Below are 15,810 nucleotides of genomic sequence, written 5' to 3'. Positions count from 1 at the left end.
CAGAGCATGATGTGAGTGAGGGGTATTTGTGTCTGTTATGTGGTCAGGGCATGATGTGAGTGAGGGGTATTTGAGTGTCTGTTATGTGGTCAGGGCATGATGTGAGTGAGTGGTATTTGTGTGTCTGTTATGTGGTCAGGGCATGATGTGAGTGAGGGGTATTTGTGTGTCTGTTATGTGGTCAGGGCATGATGTGAGTGAGGGGTATTTGTGTCTGTTATGTTGTCAGGGCATGATGTGAGTGAGTGGTATTTGTGTGTCTGTTATGTGGTCAGGGCATGATGTGAGTGAGGGTATTTGTGTGTCTGTTATGTGGTCAGGGCATGATGTGAGTGAGGACATTTGTGTGTCTGTTATGTGGTCAGGGCATGATGTGAGGGAGGGTATTTGTGTCTGTTATGTGGTCAGGGCATGATGTGAGTGAGGGGTATTTGTGTCTGTTATGTGGACAGGGCATGATGTGAGTGAGGGGTATTTGTGTCTGTATGTGGTCAGGGCATGATGTCAGTGAGGGTATTTGTGTGTCTCTTATGTGGTCAGGGCATGATGTGAGTGAGGGGTATATGTTTGTCTGTTATGTGGTCAGGGCATGATGTGAGTGAGGGCTATTTGTGTGTCTGTTATGTGGTCAGGGCATGATGTGAGTGAGGGCATTTGTGTGTCTGTTATGTGGTCAGGGCATGATGTGAGTGAGGGTATGTCTGTCTTATGTGGTCAGGGCATGATGTGAGCGAGGGGTATTTGTGTCTGTTATGTGGTCAGGGCATGATGTGAGTGAGGGGTATTTGTGTGTCTGTTATCTGCTCAGGGTATGATGTGAGGGAGCGGTATTTGTGTCTGTTATGTGGTCAAGGCATGATGTGTAAGGGGTATTTGTGTCTGTTATGTGGTCAGGGCATGATGTGAGTGAGGGGTATTTGTGTCTGTTATGTGGTCAGGGAATGATCTGAGTGAGTGGTATTTCTGTGTCTGTTATGTGGTCAGGGCATGATGTGAGTGAGGGTATTTGTGTGTCTGTTATGTGGTCAGGTTATGATGTGAGTGAGGGGTATTTGTGTGTCTGTTATCTGCTCAGGGTATGATGTGAGTGAGGGGTATTTGTGTCTGTTACGTGGTCAAGGCATGATGTGTAAGGGGTATTTGTGTCTGTTATGTGGTCAGGGCATGATGTGAGTGAGGGGTATTTGTGTCTGTTATGTGGTCAGGGCATGATGTGAGTGAGTGGTATTTCTGTGTCTGTTATGTGGTCAGGGCTTGATGTGAGTGAGGGGTATTTGTGTGTCTGTTATGTGGTCAGGGCATGATGTGAGTGAGGGGTATTTGTGTGTCTGTTATGTGGTCAGGGCATGATGTGAGTGAGGGTATTTGTGTCTGTTATGTGGTCAGGGCATGATGTGAGAGAGGGGTATTTGTGTCTGTTATCTGGTCAGGGCATGATGTGAGTGAGGGGTATTTGTGTCTGTTATGTGGTCAGGGTATGATGTGAGTGAGGGGTATTTGTGTCTATTATGTGGTCAGGGCATGATGTGAGTGAGGGGTATTTGTGTCTGTTATGTGGTCAGGGCATGATGTGAGTGAGGGGTATTTGTGTGTCTGTTATGTGGTCAGGGCATGATGTGAGTGAGGGGTATTTGTGTGTCTGTTATCTGCTCAGGGTATGATGTGAGTGAGGGGTATTTGTGTCTGTTATGTGGTCAAGGCATGATGTGTAAGGGGTATTTGTGTCTGTTATGTGGTCAGGGCATGATGTGAGTGAGGGGTATTTGTGTCTGTTATGTGGTCAGGGCATGATGTGAGAGAGGGGTATTTGTGTCTGTTATCTGGTCAGGGCATGATGTGAGTGAGGGGTATTTGTGTCTGTTATGTGGTCAGGGTATGATGTGAGTGAGGGGTATTTGTGTGTCTGTATGTGGTCAGGGCATGATGTGAGTGAGGGGTATTTGTGTGTCTGTATGTGGTCAGGGCATCATGTGAATGAGGGGTATTGGTGTCTTTTATATGGTCAGGGTATGATGTGAGTGAGGGCTATTTGTGTCTGTTATCTGGTCAGGGCATGATGTGAGTGAGGGGTATTTGTGTCTGTTATGTGCTCAGGGTATGATGTGAGTGAGGGGTATTTGTGTGTCTGTATGTGGTCAGGGCATGATGTGAGTGAGGGGTATTTGTGTGTCTGTATGTGGTCAGGGCATCATGTGAATGAGTGGTATTGGTGTCTTTTATATGGTCAGGGCATGATGTGAGTGAGGGGTATTAGTGTCTGTTATGTGGTCAGGGCATGATGTGAGTGAGGGTATTTGTGTGTCTGTTATGTGGTCAGGGCATGATGTGAGTGAGGGGTATGTGTGTCTGTATGTGGTCAGGGCATGATGTCAGTGAGGGTATTTGTGTGTCTCTTATGTGGTCAGGGCATGATGTGAGTGAGGGGTATTTGTGTCTGTTATGTGGTCAGGGCATGATGTGAGTGAGGGGTATTTGTGTGTCTTTTATGTGGTCAGGGCATGATGTGAGTGGTATTTGTGTATCTGTTATGTGGTCAGGGTATGATGTGAGTGATGGTATTTGTGTGTCTGTATGTGGTCAGGGCATGATGTGAGTGAGAGGTATTTGTGTCTGTTATGTGTTCAGGGCATGATGTGAGTGAGGGGTATTTGTGTCTGTTATGTGGTCAGGGCATGATGTGAGTGAGGGGTATTTGTGTCTGTTATGTGGTCAGGGTATGATGTGAGTGAGGGGTATTTGTGTGTCTGTATGTGGTCAAGGCATGATGTGAGTGAGGTGTATTTGTGTGTCTGTTATGTGGTCAGGGCATGATGTGAGTGAGGGGTATTTGTGTGTCTGTTATGTGGTCAGGGCATGATGTGAGTGAGGGGTAATTGTGTGTCTGTTATGTGGTCAGGGCATGATGTGAGTGAGGGGTATTTGTGTGTCTGTTATGTGGCCAAGGCATGATGTGAGAGAAGGGTATTTGTTTGTCTGTATGTGGTCAGGGCATGATGTGAGTGAGGGGTATTTGTGTCTGTTATGTGGTCAGGGTATGATGTGAGTGAGGGGTATTTGTGTCTGTTATGTGGTCAGGGCATGAAGTGAGTGAGGGGTATTTGTATCTGTTATGTGGTTAGGGCATGATGTGAGTAAGAGTTATTTGTGTGTCTGTTATGTGGTCAGGGCATGATGTGAGTGAGGGGTATTTGTGTGTCTGTTATCTGGTCAGGGCATGATGTGAGTGAGGGGTATTTGTGTGTCTGTTATGTGGTCAGGGCATGATGTGAGTGAGGGGTATTTGTGTCTGTTATGTGGTCAGGGCATGATGTGAGTGAGGGGTATTTGTGTGTCTGTTATGTGGTCAGGGCATGATGTGAGTGAGGGGTATTTGTGTGACTGTTATGTGGTCAGGGCATGATGTGAGTGAGGGGTATGTGTGTCTGTTATGTGGTCAGGGCATGATGTGAGTGAGGGGTATGTGTGTCTGTATGTGGTCAGGGCATGATGTCAGTGTGGGTATTTGTGTGTCTCTTATGTGGTCAGGGCATGATGTGAGTGAGGGATATTTGTTTGTCTGTTATATATGGTCAGGGCATGATGTGAGTGAGGGGTATTTGTGTGTCTGTTATGTGGTCAGGGCATGATGTGAGTGAGGACATTTGTGTGTCTGTTATGTGGTCAGGGCATGATGTGAGGGAGGGTATTTGTGTCTGTTATGTGGTATGGGCATGATGTGAGTGAGGGGTATTTGTGTCTGTTATGTGGTCAGGGCATGATGTGAGTGAGGGGTATTTGTGTCTGTTATGTGGTCAGGGCATGATGTGAGTGAGGGGTATTTGTGTGTCTGTTATGTGGTCAGGGCATGATGTGAGTGAGGGGTATTTGTGTGTCTCTTATGTGGTCAGGGCATGATGTGAGTGAGGGGTATGTGTGTCTGTTATGTGGTCAGGGCATGATGTGAGTGAGGGGTATGTGTGTCTGTATGTGGTCAGGGCATGATGTCAGTGTGGGTATTTGTGTGTCTCTTATGTGGTCATAGAATGATGTGAGTGAGGGGTATTTGTGTCTGTTATGTGGTCAGGGCATGATGTGAGTGAGTGGTATTTGTGTGTCTGTTATGTGGTCAGGGCATGATGTGAGTGAGTGGTATTTGTGTGTCTGTTATGTGGTCAGGGCATGATGTGAGTGAGGGGTATTTGTGTGTCTGTTATGTGGTCAGGGCATGATGTGAGTGAGGGGTATTTGTGTCTGTTATGTTGTCAGGGCATGATGTGAGTGAGTGGTATTTGTGTGTCTGTTATGTGGTCAGGGCATGATGTGAGTGAGGGTATTTGTGTGTCTGTTATGTGGTCAGGGCATGATGTGAGTGAGGGGTATGTTTGTCTGTATGTGGTCAGGGCATGATGTCAGTGAGGGTATTTGTGTGTCTCTTATGTGGTCAGGGCATGATGTGAGTGAGGGGTATATGTTTGTCTGTTATGTGGTCAGGGCATGATGTGAGTGAGGGCTATTTGTGTGTCTGTTATGTGGTCAGGGCATGATGTGAGTGAGGGCATTTGTGTGTCTGTTATGTGGTCAGGGCATGATGTGAGTGCGGGTATGTCTGTCTTATGTGGTCAGGGCATGGTGTGCGTGAGGTGTATTTGTGTGTCTGTTATGTGGTCAGGGTATGATGTGAGTGAGGGGTATTTGTGTGTCTGTTATGTGATCAGGGCATGATGTGAGCGAGGGGTATTTGTGTCTGTTATGTGGTCAGGGCATGATGTGAGCGAGGGGTATTTGTGTCTGTTATGTGGTCAGGGCATGATGTGAGTGAGGGGTATTTGTGTGTCTGTTATCTGCTCAGGGTATGATGTGAGGGAGCGGTATTTGTGTCTGTTATGTGGTCAAGGCATGATGTGTAAGGGGTATTTGTGTCTGTTATGTGGTCAGGGCATGATGTGAGTGAGGGGTATTTGTGTCTGTTATGTGGTCAGGGAATGATCTGAGTGAGTGGTATTTCTGTGTCTGTTATGTGGTCAGGGCATGATGTGAGTGAGGGTATTTGTGTGTCTGTTATGTGGTCAGGTTATGATGTGAGTGAGGGGTATTTGTGTGTCTGTTATGTGGTCAGGGCATGATGTGAGTGAGGGGTATTTGTGTCTGTAATGTGGTCAGGGTATGATGTGAGTGAGGGGTATTTGTGTCTGTTATGTGGTCAGGGCATGATGTGAGTGAGGGGTATTTGTGTCTGTTATGTGGTCAGGGCATGATGTGAGTGAGGGGTATTTGTGTGTCTGTAATGTGGTCAGGGCATGATGTGAGTGAGGGGTATTTGTGTGTCTGTTATCTGCTCAGGGCATGATGTGAGTGAGGGGTATTTGTGTCTGTTATGTGGTCAAGGCATGATGTGTAAGGGGTATTTGTGTCTGTTATGTGGTCAGGGCATGATGTGAGTGAGGGGTATTTGTGTCTGTTATGTGGTCAGGGCATGATGTGAGTGAGTGGTATTTCTGTGTCTGTTATGTGGTCAGGGCTTGATGTGAGTGAGGGGTATTTGTGTGTCTGTTATGTGGTCAGGGCATGATGTGAGTGAGGGGTATTTGTGTGTCTGTTATGTGGTCAGGGCATGATGTGAGTGAGGGGTATTTGTGTCTGTTATGTGGTCAGGGCATGATGTGACTGAGGGGTATTTGTGTGTCTGTTATGTGGTCAGGGCATGATGTGAGTGAGGGGTATTTGTGTGTCTCTTATGTGGTCAGGGCATGATGTGAGTGAGGGGTATGTGTGTCTGTTATGTGGTCAGGGCATGATGTGAGTGAGGGGTATGTGTGTCTGTATGTGGTCAGGGCATGATGTCAGTGTGGGTATTTGTGTGTCTCTTATGTGGTCAGGGCATGATGTGAGTGAGGGATATTTGTTTCTCTGTTATATATGGTCAGTGCATGATGTGAGTGAGGGGTATTTGTGTGTCTGTTATGTGGTCAGGGCATGATGTGAGTGAGGGTATTTGTGTCTGTTATGTGGTCAGGGCATGATGTGAGAGAGGGATATTTGTGTCTGTTATCTGGTCAGGGCATGATGTGAGTGAGGGGTATTTGTGTCTGTTATGTGGTCAGGGTATGATGTGAGTGAGGGGTATTTGTGTGTCTGTATGTGGTCAGGGCATGATGTGAGTGAGGGGTATTTGTGTGTCTGTATGTGGTCAGGGCATCATGTGAATGAGGGGTATTGGTGTCTTTTATATGGTCAGGGCATGATGTGAGTGAGGGGTATTAGTGTCTGTTATGTGGTCAGGGCATGATGTGAGTGAGGGGTATTTGTGTCTGTTATGTGGTCAGGGCATTATGTGAGTGAGTGGTATTTGTGTGTCTGTTATCTGCTCAGGGTATGATGTGAGTGAGCGGTATTTGTGTCTCCTATGTGGTCAAGGCATGATGTGTAAGGGGTATTTGTGTCTGTTATGTGGTCAGGGCATGATGTGAGTGAGGGGTATTTGTGTCTGTTATGTGGTCAGGGAATGATCTGAGTGAGTGGTATTTCTGTGTCTGTTATGTGGTCAGGGCATGATGTGAGTGAGGGTATTTGTGTGTCTGTTATGTGGTCAGGTTTTGATGTGAGTGAGGGGTATTTGTGTGTCTGTATGTGGTCAGGGCATGATGTGAGTGAGGGGTATTTGTGTCTGTTATGTGGTCAGGGCATGATGTGAGTGAGGGGTATTTGTGTCTGTTATGTGGTCAGGGCATGATGTGAGTGAGGGGTATATGTGTCTGTTATGTGGTCAGGGCATGATGTGAGTGAGGGGTATTTGTGTGTCTGTATATGTGGTCAGGGCATGATGTGAGTGAGGGGTATTTGTGTGTCTGTTATCTGCTCAGGGTATGATGTGAGTGAGGGGTATTTGTGTCTGTTATGTGGTCAAGGCATGATGTGTAAGGGGTATTTGTGTCTGTTATGTGGTCAGGGCATGATGTGAGTGAGGGGTATTTGTGTCTGTTATGTGGTCAGGGCATGATGTGAGAGAGGGGTATTTGTGTCTGTTATCTGGTCAGGGCATGATGTGAGTGAGGGGTATTTGTGTCTGTTATGTGGTCAGGGTATGATGTGAGTGAGGGGTATTTGTGTGTCTGTATGTTGTCAGGGCATGATGTGAGTGAGGGGTATTTGAGTGTCTGTATGTGGTCAGGGCATCATGTGAATGAGGGGTATTGGTGTCTTTTATATGGTCAGGGCATGATGTGAGTGAGGGGTATTTGTGTCTGTTATCTGGTCAGGGCATGATGTGAGTGAGGGGTATTTGTGTCTGTTATGTGCTCAGGGTATGATGTGAGTGAGGGGTATTTGTGTGTCTGTATGTGGTCAGGGGATGATGTGAGTGAGGGGTATTTGTGTGTCTGTATGTGGTCAGGGCATCATGTGAATGAGGGGTATTGGTGTCTTTTATATGGTCAGGGCATGATGTGAGTGAGGGGTATTAGTGTCTGTTATGTGGTCAGGGCATGATGTGAGTGAGGGGTGTTTGTGTCTGTTATGTGGTCAGGGCATTATGTGAGTGAGTGGTATTTGTGTGTCTGTTATCTGCTCAGGGTATGATGTGAGTGAGCGGTATTTGTGTCTCCTATGTGGTCAAGGCATGATGTGTAAGGGGTATTTGTGTCTGTTATGTGATCAGGGCATGATGTGAGTGAGGGGTATTTGTGTCTGTTATGTGGTCAGGGAATGATCTGAGTGAGTGGTATTTCTGTGTCTTTTATGTGGTCAGGGCATGATGTGAGTGAGGGTATTTGTGTGTCTGTTATGTGGTCAGGTTATGATGTGAGTGAGGGGTATTTGTGTGTCTGTATGTGGTCAGGGCATGATGTGAGTGAGGGGTATTTGTGTCTGTTATGTGGTCAGGGCATGATGTGAGTGAGGGGTATTTGTGTCAGTTATGTGGTCAGGGCATGATGTGAGTGAGGGTTATTTGTGTCTGTTATGTGGTCAGGGCATGATGTGAGTGAGGGGTATTTGTGTGTCTGTTATGTGGTCAGGGCATGATGTGAGTGAGGGGTATTTGTGTGTCTGTTATCTGCTCAGGGTATGATGTGAGTGAGGGGTATTTGTGTCTGTTATGTGGTCAAGGCATGATGTGTAAGGGGTATTTGTGTCTGTTATGTGGTCAGGGCATGATGTGAGTGAGGGGTATTTGTGTCTGTTATGTGGTCAGGGCATGATGTGAGCGAGTGGTATTTCTGTGTCTGTTATGTGGTCAGGGCATGATGTGAGTGAGGGGTATTTGTGTGTCTGTTATGTGGTCAGGGCATGATGTGAGTGAGGGGTATTTGTGTGTCTGTTATGTGGTCAGGGCATGATGTGAGTGAGGGGTATTTGTGTATGTTATGAGGTCAGGGCATGATGTGAGTGAGGGGTATTTGTGTGTCTGTTATGTGGTCAGGGCATGATGTGAGTGAGGGGTATTTGTGTGTCTCCTATGTGGTCAGGGCATGATGTGAATGAGGGGTATGTGTGTCTGTTATGTGGTCAGGGCATGATGTGAGTGAGGGGTATGTGTGTCTGTATGTGGTCAGGGCATGATGTCAGTGTGGGTATTTGTGTGTCTCTTATGTGGTCAGGGCATGATGTGAGTGAGGGATATTTGTTTCTCTGTTTTATATGGTCAGGGCATGATGTGAGTGAGGGGTATTTGTGTGTCTGTTATGTGGTCAGGGCATGATGTGAGTGAGGGTATTTGTGTCTGTTATGTGGTCAGGGCATGATGTGAGTGAGGGGTATTTGTGTCTGTTATGTGGTCAGGGCATGATGTGAGTGAGGGGTATTTGTGTCTGTTATGTGGTCAGGGTATGATGTGAGTGAGGGGTATTTGTGTGTCTGTATGTGGTCAGGGCATGATGTGAGTGAGGGGTATTTGTGTGTCTGTATGTGGTCAGGGCATGATGTGAGTGAGGGGTATTGGTGTCTTTTATGTGGTCAGGGCATGATGTGAGTGAGGGGTATTAGTGTCTGTTATGTGGTCTGGGCATGATGTGAGTGAGGGGTATTTGTGTCTGTTATGTGGTCAGGGCATGATGTGAGTGAGTGGTATTTGTGTGTCTGTTATGAGGTCATGGCATGATGTGAGTGAGGGGTATTTGTGTGTCTGTTATGTGGTCAGAGCATGATGTGAGTGAGGGGTATTTGTGTCTGTTATGTGGTCATGGCATGACGTGAGTGAGGTGTATTTGTGTGTCTGTTATGTGGTCAAGGCATGATGTGTGAGGGGTATTTGTGTCTGTTATGTGGTCAGGGCATGATGTGCGTGAGGGGTATTTGTGTCTGTTATGTGGTCAGGGCATGATGTGAGTGAGTGGTATTTGTGTGTCTGTTATGTGGTCAGGGCATGATGAGAGTGAGGGTATTTGTGTGTCTGTTATGTGGTCAGGGCATGATGTGAGTGAGGGGTATGTGTGTCTGTATGTGGTCAGGGCATGATGTCAGTGAGGGTATTTGTGTGTCTCTTATGTGGTTAGGGCATGATGTGTGTGAGGGGTATTTGTGTCTGTTATGTGGTCAGGGCATGATGTGAGTGAGGGGTATTTGTGTGTCTTTTATGTGGTCAGGGCATGATGTGAGTGGTATTTGTGTATCTGTTATGTGGTCAGGGTATGATGTGAGTGAGGGTATTTGTGTGTCTGTATGTGGTCAGGGCATGATGTGAGTGAGAGGTTTTTGTGTCTGTTATGTGGTCAGGGCATGATGTGAGTGAGGGGTATTTGTGTCTGTTATGTGGTCAGGGCATGATGTGAGTGAGGGGTATTTGTGTCTGTTATGTGTTCAGGGTATGATGTGAGTGAGGGGTATTTGTGTGTCTGTATGTGGTCAAGGCATGATGTGAGTGAGGAGTATTTGTGTGTCTGTTATGTGGTCAGGGCATGATGTGAGTGAGGGGTATTTGTGTCTGTTATGTGGTCAGGGCATGATGTGAGTGAGTGGTATTTGTGTGTCTGTTATGAGGTCAGGGCATGATGTGAGTGAGGGTTATTTGTGTGTCTGTTATGTGGTCAGAGCATGATGTGAGTGAGGGGTATTTGTGTCTGTTATGTGGTCAGGGCATGATGTGAGTGAGGGGTATTTGTGTGTCTGTTATGTGGTCAGGGCATGATGTGAGTGAGTGGTATTTGTGTGTCTGTTATGTGGTCAGGGCATGATGTGAGTGAGGGGTATTTGTGTGTCTGTTATGTGGTCAGGGCATGATGTGAGTGAGGGGTATTTGTGTCTGTTATGTTGTCAGGGCATGATGTGAGTGAGTGGTATTTGTGTGTCTGTTATGTGGTCAGGGCATGATGTGAGTGAGGGTATTTGTGTGTCTGTTATGTGGTCAGGGCATGATGTGAGTGAGGGGTATGTGTGTCTGTATGTGGTCAGGGCATGATGTCAGTGAGGGTATTTGTGTGTCTCTTATGTGGTCAGGGCATGATGTGAGTGAGGGGTATATGTTTGTCTGTTATGTGGTCAGGGCATGATGTGAGTGAGGGCTATTTGTGTGTCTGTTATGTGGTCAGGGCATGATGTGAGTGAGGGCATTTGTGTGTCTGTTATGTGGTCAGGGCATGATGTGAGTGAGGTGTATTTGTGTGTCTGTTATGTGGTCAGGGTATGATGTGAGTGAGGGGTATTTGTGTGTCTGTTATGCGATCAGGGCATGATGTGAGCGAGGGGTATTTGTGTCTGTTATGTGGTCTTGGCATGATGTGAGCGAGGGGTATTTGTGTCTGTTATGTGGTCAGGGCATGATGTGAGTGAGGGGTATTTGTGTGTCTGTTATCTGCTCAGGGTATGATGTGAGGGAGCGGTATTTGTGTCTGTTATGTGGTCAAGGCATGATGTGTAAGGGGTATTTGTGTCTGTTATGTGGTCAGGGCATGATGTGAGTGAGGGGTATTTGTGTCTGTTATGTGGTCAGGGAATGATATGAGTGAGTGGTATTTCTGTGTCTGTTATGTGGTCAGGGCATGATGTGAGTGAGGGTATTTGTGTGTCTGTTATGTGGTCAGGTTATGATGTGAGTGAGGGGTATTTGTGTGTCTGTTATGTGGTCAGGGCATGATGTGAGTGAGGGGTATTTGTGTCTGTTATGTGGTCAGGGTATGATGTGAGTGAGGGGTATTTGTGTCTGTTATGTGGTCAGGGCATGATGTGAGTGAGGGGTATTTGTGTCTGTTATGTGGTCAGGGCATGGTGTGAGTCAGGGGTATTTGTGTGTCTGTTATGTGGTCAGGGCATGATGTGAGTGAGGGGTATTTGTGTATCTGTTATCTGCTCAGGGTATGATGTGAGTGAGGGGTATTTGTGTCTGTTATGTGGTCAAGGCATGATGTGTAAGGGGTATTTGTGTCTGTTATGTGGTCAGGGCATGATGTGAGTGAGGGGTATTTGTGTCTGTTATGTGGTCAGGGCATGATGTGAGTGAGTGGTATTTCTGTGTCTGTTATGTGGTCAGGGCTTGATGTGAGTGAGGGGTATTTGTGTGTCTGTTATGTGGTCAGGGCATGATGTGAGTGAGGGGTATTTGTGTGTCTGTTATGTGGTCAGGGCATGATGTGAGTGAGGGGTATTTGTGTCTGTTATGTGGTCAGGGCATGATGTGAGTGAGGGGTATTTGTGTGTCTGTTATGTGGTCAGGGCCTGATGTGAGTGAGGGGTATTTGTGTGTCTCTTATGTGGTCAGGGCATGATGTGAGTGAGGGGTATGTGTGTCTGTAATGTGGTCAGGGCATGATGTGAGTGAGGGGTATGTGTGTCTGTATGTGGTCAGGGCATGATGTCAGTGTGGGTATTTGTGTGTCTCTTATGTGGTCAGGGCATGTTGTGAGTGAGGGATATTTGTTTCTCTGTTATATATGGTCAGGGCATGATGTGAGTGAGGGGTATTTGTGTGTCTGTTATGTGGTCAGGGCATGATGTGAGAGAGGGGTATTTGTGTCTGTTATCTGGTCAGGGCATGATGTGAGTGAGGGGTATTTGTGTCTGTTATGTGGTCAGGGCATGATGTGAGTGAGGGTATTTGTGTCTGTTATGTGGTCAGGGCATGATGTGAGAGAGGGGTATTTGTGTCTGTTATCTGGTCAGGGCATGATGTGAGTGAGGGGTATTTGTGTGTCTGTATGTGGTCAGGGCATGATGTGAGTGAGGGGTATTTGTGTGTCTGTATGTGGTCAGGGCATCATGTGAATGAGGGGTATTGGTGTCTTTTATATGGTCAGGGCATGATGTGAGTGAGGGGTATTAGTGTCTGTTATGTGGTCAGGGCATGATGTGAGTGAGGGGTATTTGTGTCTGTTATGTTGTCAGGGCATTATGTGAGTGAGTGGTATTTGTGTGTCTGTTATCTGCTCAGGGTATGATGTGAGTGAGCGGTATTTGTGTCTCCTATGTGGTCAAGGCATGATGTGTAAGGGGTATTTGTGTCTGTTATGTGGTCAGGGCATGATGTGAGTGAGGGGTATTTGTGTCTGTTATGTGGTCAGGGAATGATCTGAGTGAGTGGTATTTCTGTGTCTGTTATGTGGTCAGGGCATGATGTGAGTGAGGGTATTTGTGTGTCTGTTATGTGGTCAGGTTATGATGTGAGTGAGGGGTATTTGTGTGTCTGTATGTGGTCAGGGCATGATGTGAGTGAGGGGTATTTGTGTTTGTTATGTGGTCAGGGCATGATGTGAGTGAGGGGTATTTGTGTCTGTTATGTGGTCAGGGCATGATGTGAGTGAGGGGTATTTGTGTCTGTTATGTGGTCAGGGCATGATGTGAGTTAGGGGTATTTGTGTGTCTGTTATGTGGTCAGGGCATGATGTGAGTGAGGGGTATTTGTGTGTCTGTTATCTGCTCAGGGTATGATGTGAGTGAGGGGTATTTGTGTCTGTTATGTGGTCAAGGCATGATGTGTAAGGGGTATTTGTGTCTGTTATGTGGTCAGGGAATGATCTGAGTGAGTGGAATTTCTGTGTCTGTTATGTGGTCAGGGCATGATGTGAGTGAGGGTATTTGTGTGTCTGTTATGTGGTCAGGTTATGATGTGAGTGAGGGGTATTTGTGTGTCTGTATGTGGTCAGGGCATGATGTGAGTGAGGGGTATTTGTGTCTGTTATGTGGTCAGGGCATGATGTGAGTGAGGGGTATTTGTGTCAGTTATGTGGTCAGGGCATGATGTGAGTGAGGGGTATTTGTGTCTGTTATGTGGTCAGGGCATGATGTGAGTGAGGGGTATTTGTGTGTCTGTTATGTGGTCAGGGCATGATGTGAGTGAGGGGTATTTGTGTGTCTGTTATCTGCTCAGGGTATGATGTGAGTGAGGGGTATTTGTGTCTGTTATGTGGTCAAGGCATGATGTGTAAGGGGTATTTGTGTCTGTTATGTGGTCAGGGCATGATGTGAGTGAGGGGTATTTGTGTCTGTTATGTGGTCAGGGCATGATGTGAGCGAGTGGTATTTCTGTGTCTGTTATGTGGTCAGGGCATGATGTGAGTGAGGGGTATTTGTGTGTCTGTTATGTGGTCAGGGCATGATGTGAGTGAGGGATATTTGTTTCTCTGTTTTATATGGTCAGGGCATGATGTGAGTGAGGGGTATTTGTGTATCTGTTATGTGGTCAGGGCATGATGTGAGTGAGGGTATTTGTGTCTGTTATGTGGTCAGGGCATGATGTGAGTGAGGGGTATTTGTGTCTGTTATGTGGTCAGGGCATGATGTGAGTGAGGGGTATTTGTGTGTCTGTATGTGGTCAGGGCATGATGTGAGTGAGGGGTATTTGTGTGTCTGTATGTGGTCAGGGCATGATGTGAGTGAGGGGTATTGGTGTCTTTTATGTGGTCAGGGCATGATGTGAGTGAGGGGTATTAGTGTCTGTTATGTGGTCAGGGCATGATGTGAGTGAGGGGTATTTGTGTCTGTTATGTGGTCAGGGCATGATGTGAGTGAGTGGTATTTGTGTGTCTGTTATGAGGTCAGGGCATGATGTGAGTGAGGGGTATTTTTGTGTCTGTTATGTGGTCAGAGCATGATGTGAGTGAGGGGTATTTGTGTCTGTTATGTGGTCATGGCATGACGTGAGTGAGGTGTATTTGTGTGTCTGTTATGTGGTCAAGGCATGATGTGTGAGGGGTATTTGTGTCTGTTATGTGGTCAGGGCATGATGTGCGTGAGGGGTATTTGTGTCTGTTATGTGGTCAGGGCATGATGTGAGTGAGTGGTATTTGTGTGTCTGTTATGTGGTCAGGGCATGATGTGAGTTAGGGTATTTGTGTGTCTGTTATGTGGTCAGGGCATGATGTGAGTGAGGGGTATGTGTGTCTGTATGTGGTCAGGGCATGATGTCAGTGAGGGTATTTGTGTGTCTCTTATGTGGTCAGGGCATGATGTGTGTGAGGGGTATTTGTGTCTGTTATGTGGTCAGGGCATGATGTGAGTGAGGGGTATTTGTGTGTCTTTTATGTGGTCAGGGCATGATGTGAGTGGTATTTGTGTATCTGTTATGTGGTCAGGGTATGATGTGAGTGAGGGTATTTGTGTGTCTGTATGTGGTCAGGGCATGATGTGAGTGAGGGGTATTTGGGTCTGTTATGCGGTCAGGGCATGATGTGAGTGAGGGGTATTTGTGTCTGTTATGTGGTCAGGGCATGATGTGAGTGAGGGGTATTTGTGTCTGTTATGTGGTCAGGGTATGATGTGAGTTAGGGGTATTTGTGTGTCTGTATGTGGTCAGGGCATGATGTGAGTGAGGGGTATTTGTGTGTCTGTATGTGGTCAGGGCATGATGTGAGTGAGGGGTATTGGTGTCTTTTATGTGGTCAGGGCATGATGTGAGTGAGGGGTATCAGTGTCTGTTATGTGGTCAGGGCATGATGTGAGTGAGGGGTATTTGTGTCTGTTATGTGGTCAGGGCATGATGTGAGTGAGTGGTATTTGTGTGTCCGTTATGAGGTCAGGGCATGATGTGAGTGAGGGGTATTTGTGTGTCCATTATGTGGTCAGAGCATCATGTGAGTGAGGGGTATTTGTGACTGTTAATTGGTCAGGGCATGATGTGAGTGAGGGGTATTTGTGTGTCTGTTATGTGGTCAAGGCATGATGTGTGAGGGGTATTTGTGTCTGTTATGTGGTCAGGGCATGATGTGAGTGAGTGGTATTTGTGTCTGTTATGTGATCAGGGCATGATGTGAGTGAGTGGTATTTGTGTGTCTGTTATGTGGTTAGGGCATGATGTGAGTGAGTGGTATTTGTGTGTCTGTATGTGGTCAGGGCATGATGTGAGTGAGGGGTATTTGTGTGTCTGTATGTGGTCAGGGCATCATGTGAATGAGGGGTATTGGTGTCTTATAGGTGGTCAGGGTATGATGTGAGTGAGGGGTATTAGTGTCTGTTATGTGGTCAGGGCATGATGTGAGTGAGGGGTATTTGTGTCTGTTATGTGGTCAGGGCATTATGTGAGTGAGTGGTATTTGTGTGTCTGTAATCTGCTCAGGGTATGATGTGAGTGAGCGGAATTTGTGTCTCCTATGTGGTCAAGGCATGATGTGTAAGGGGTATTTGTGTCTGTTATGTGGTCAGGGCATGATGTGAGTGAGGGGTATTTGTGTCTGTTATGTGGTCAGGGAATGATCTGAGTGAGTGGTATTTCTGTGTCTGTTATGTGGTCAGGGCATGATGTGAGTGAGGGTATTTGTGTGTCTGTTATGTGGTCAGGTTATGATGTGAGTGAGGGGTATTTGTGTGTCTGTATGTGGTCAGGGCATGATGTGTGTGAGGGGTATTTGTGTCTGTTATGTGGTCAGGGCATGATGTGAGTGAGGGGTATTTGTGTCTGTTATGCGGTCAGGG

The sequence above is a fragment of the Taudactylus pleione genome, unplaced genomic scaffold (assembly GCF_031769625.1).
Source record: "Taudactylus pleione unplaced genomic scaffold, aTauple2 ptg000005l, whole genome shotgun sequence".
NCBI lineage: Eukaryota > Metazoa > Chordata > Amphibia > Anura > Myobatrachidae > Taudactylus > Taudactylus pleione.
This window is presented reverse-complemented; position numbering follows the sequence as displayed.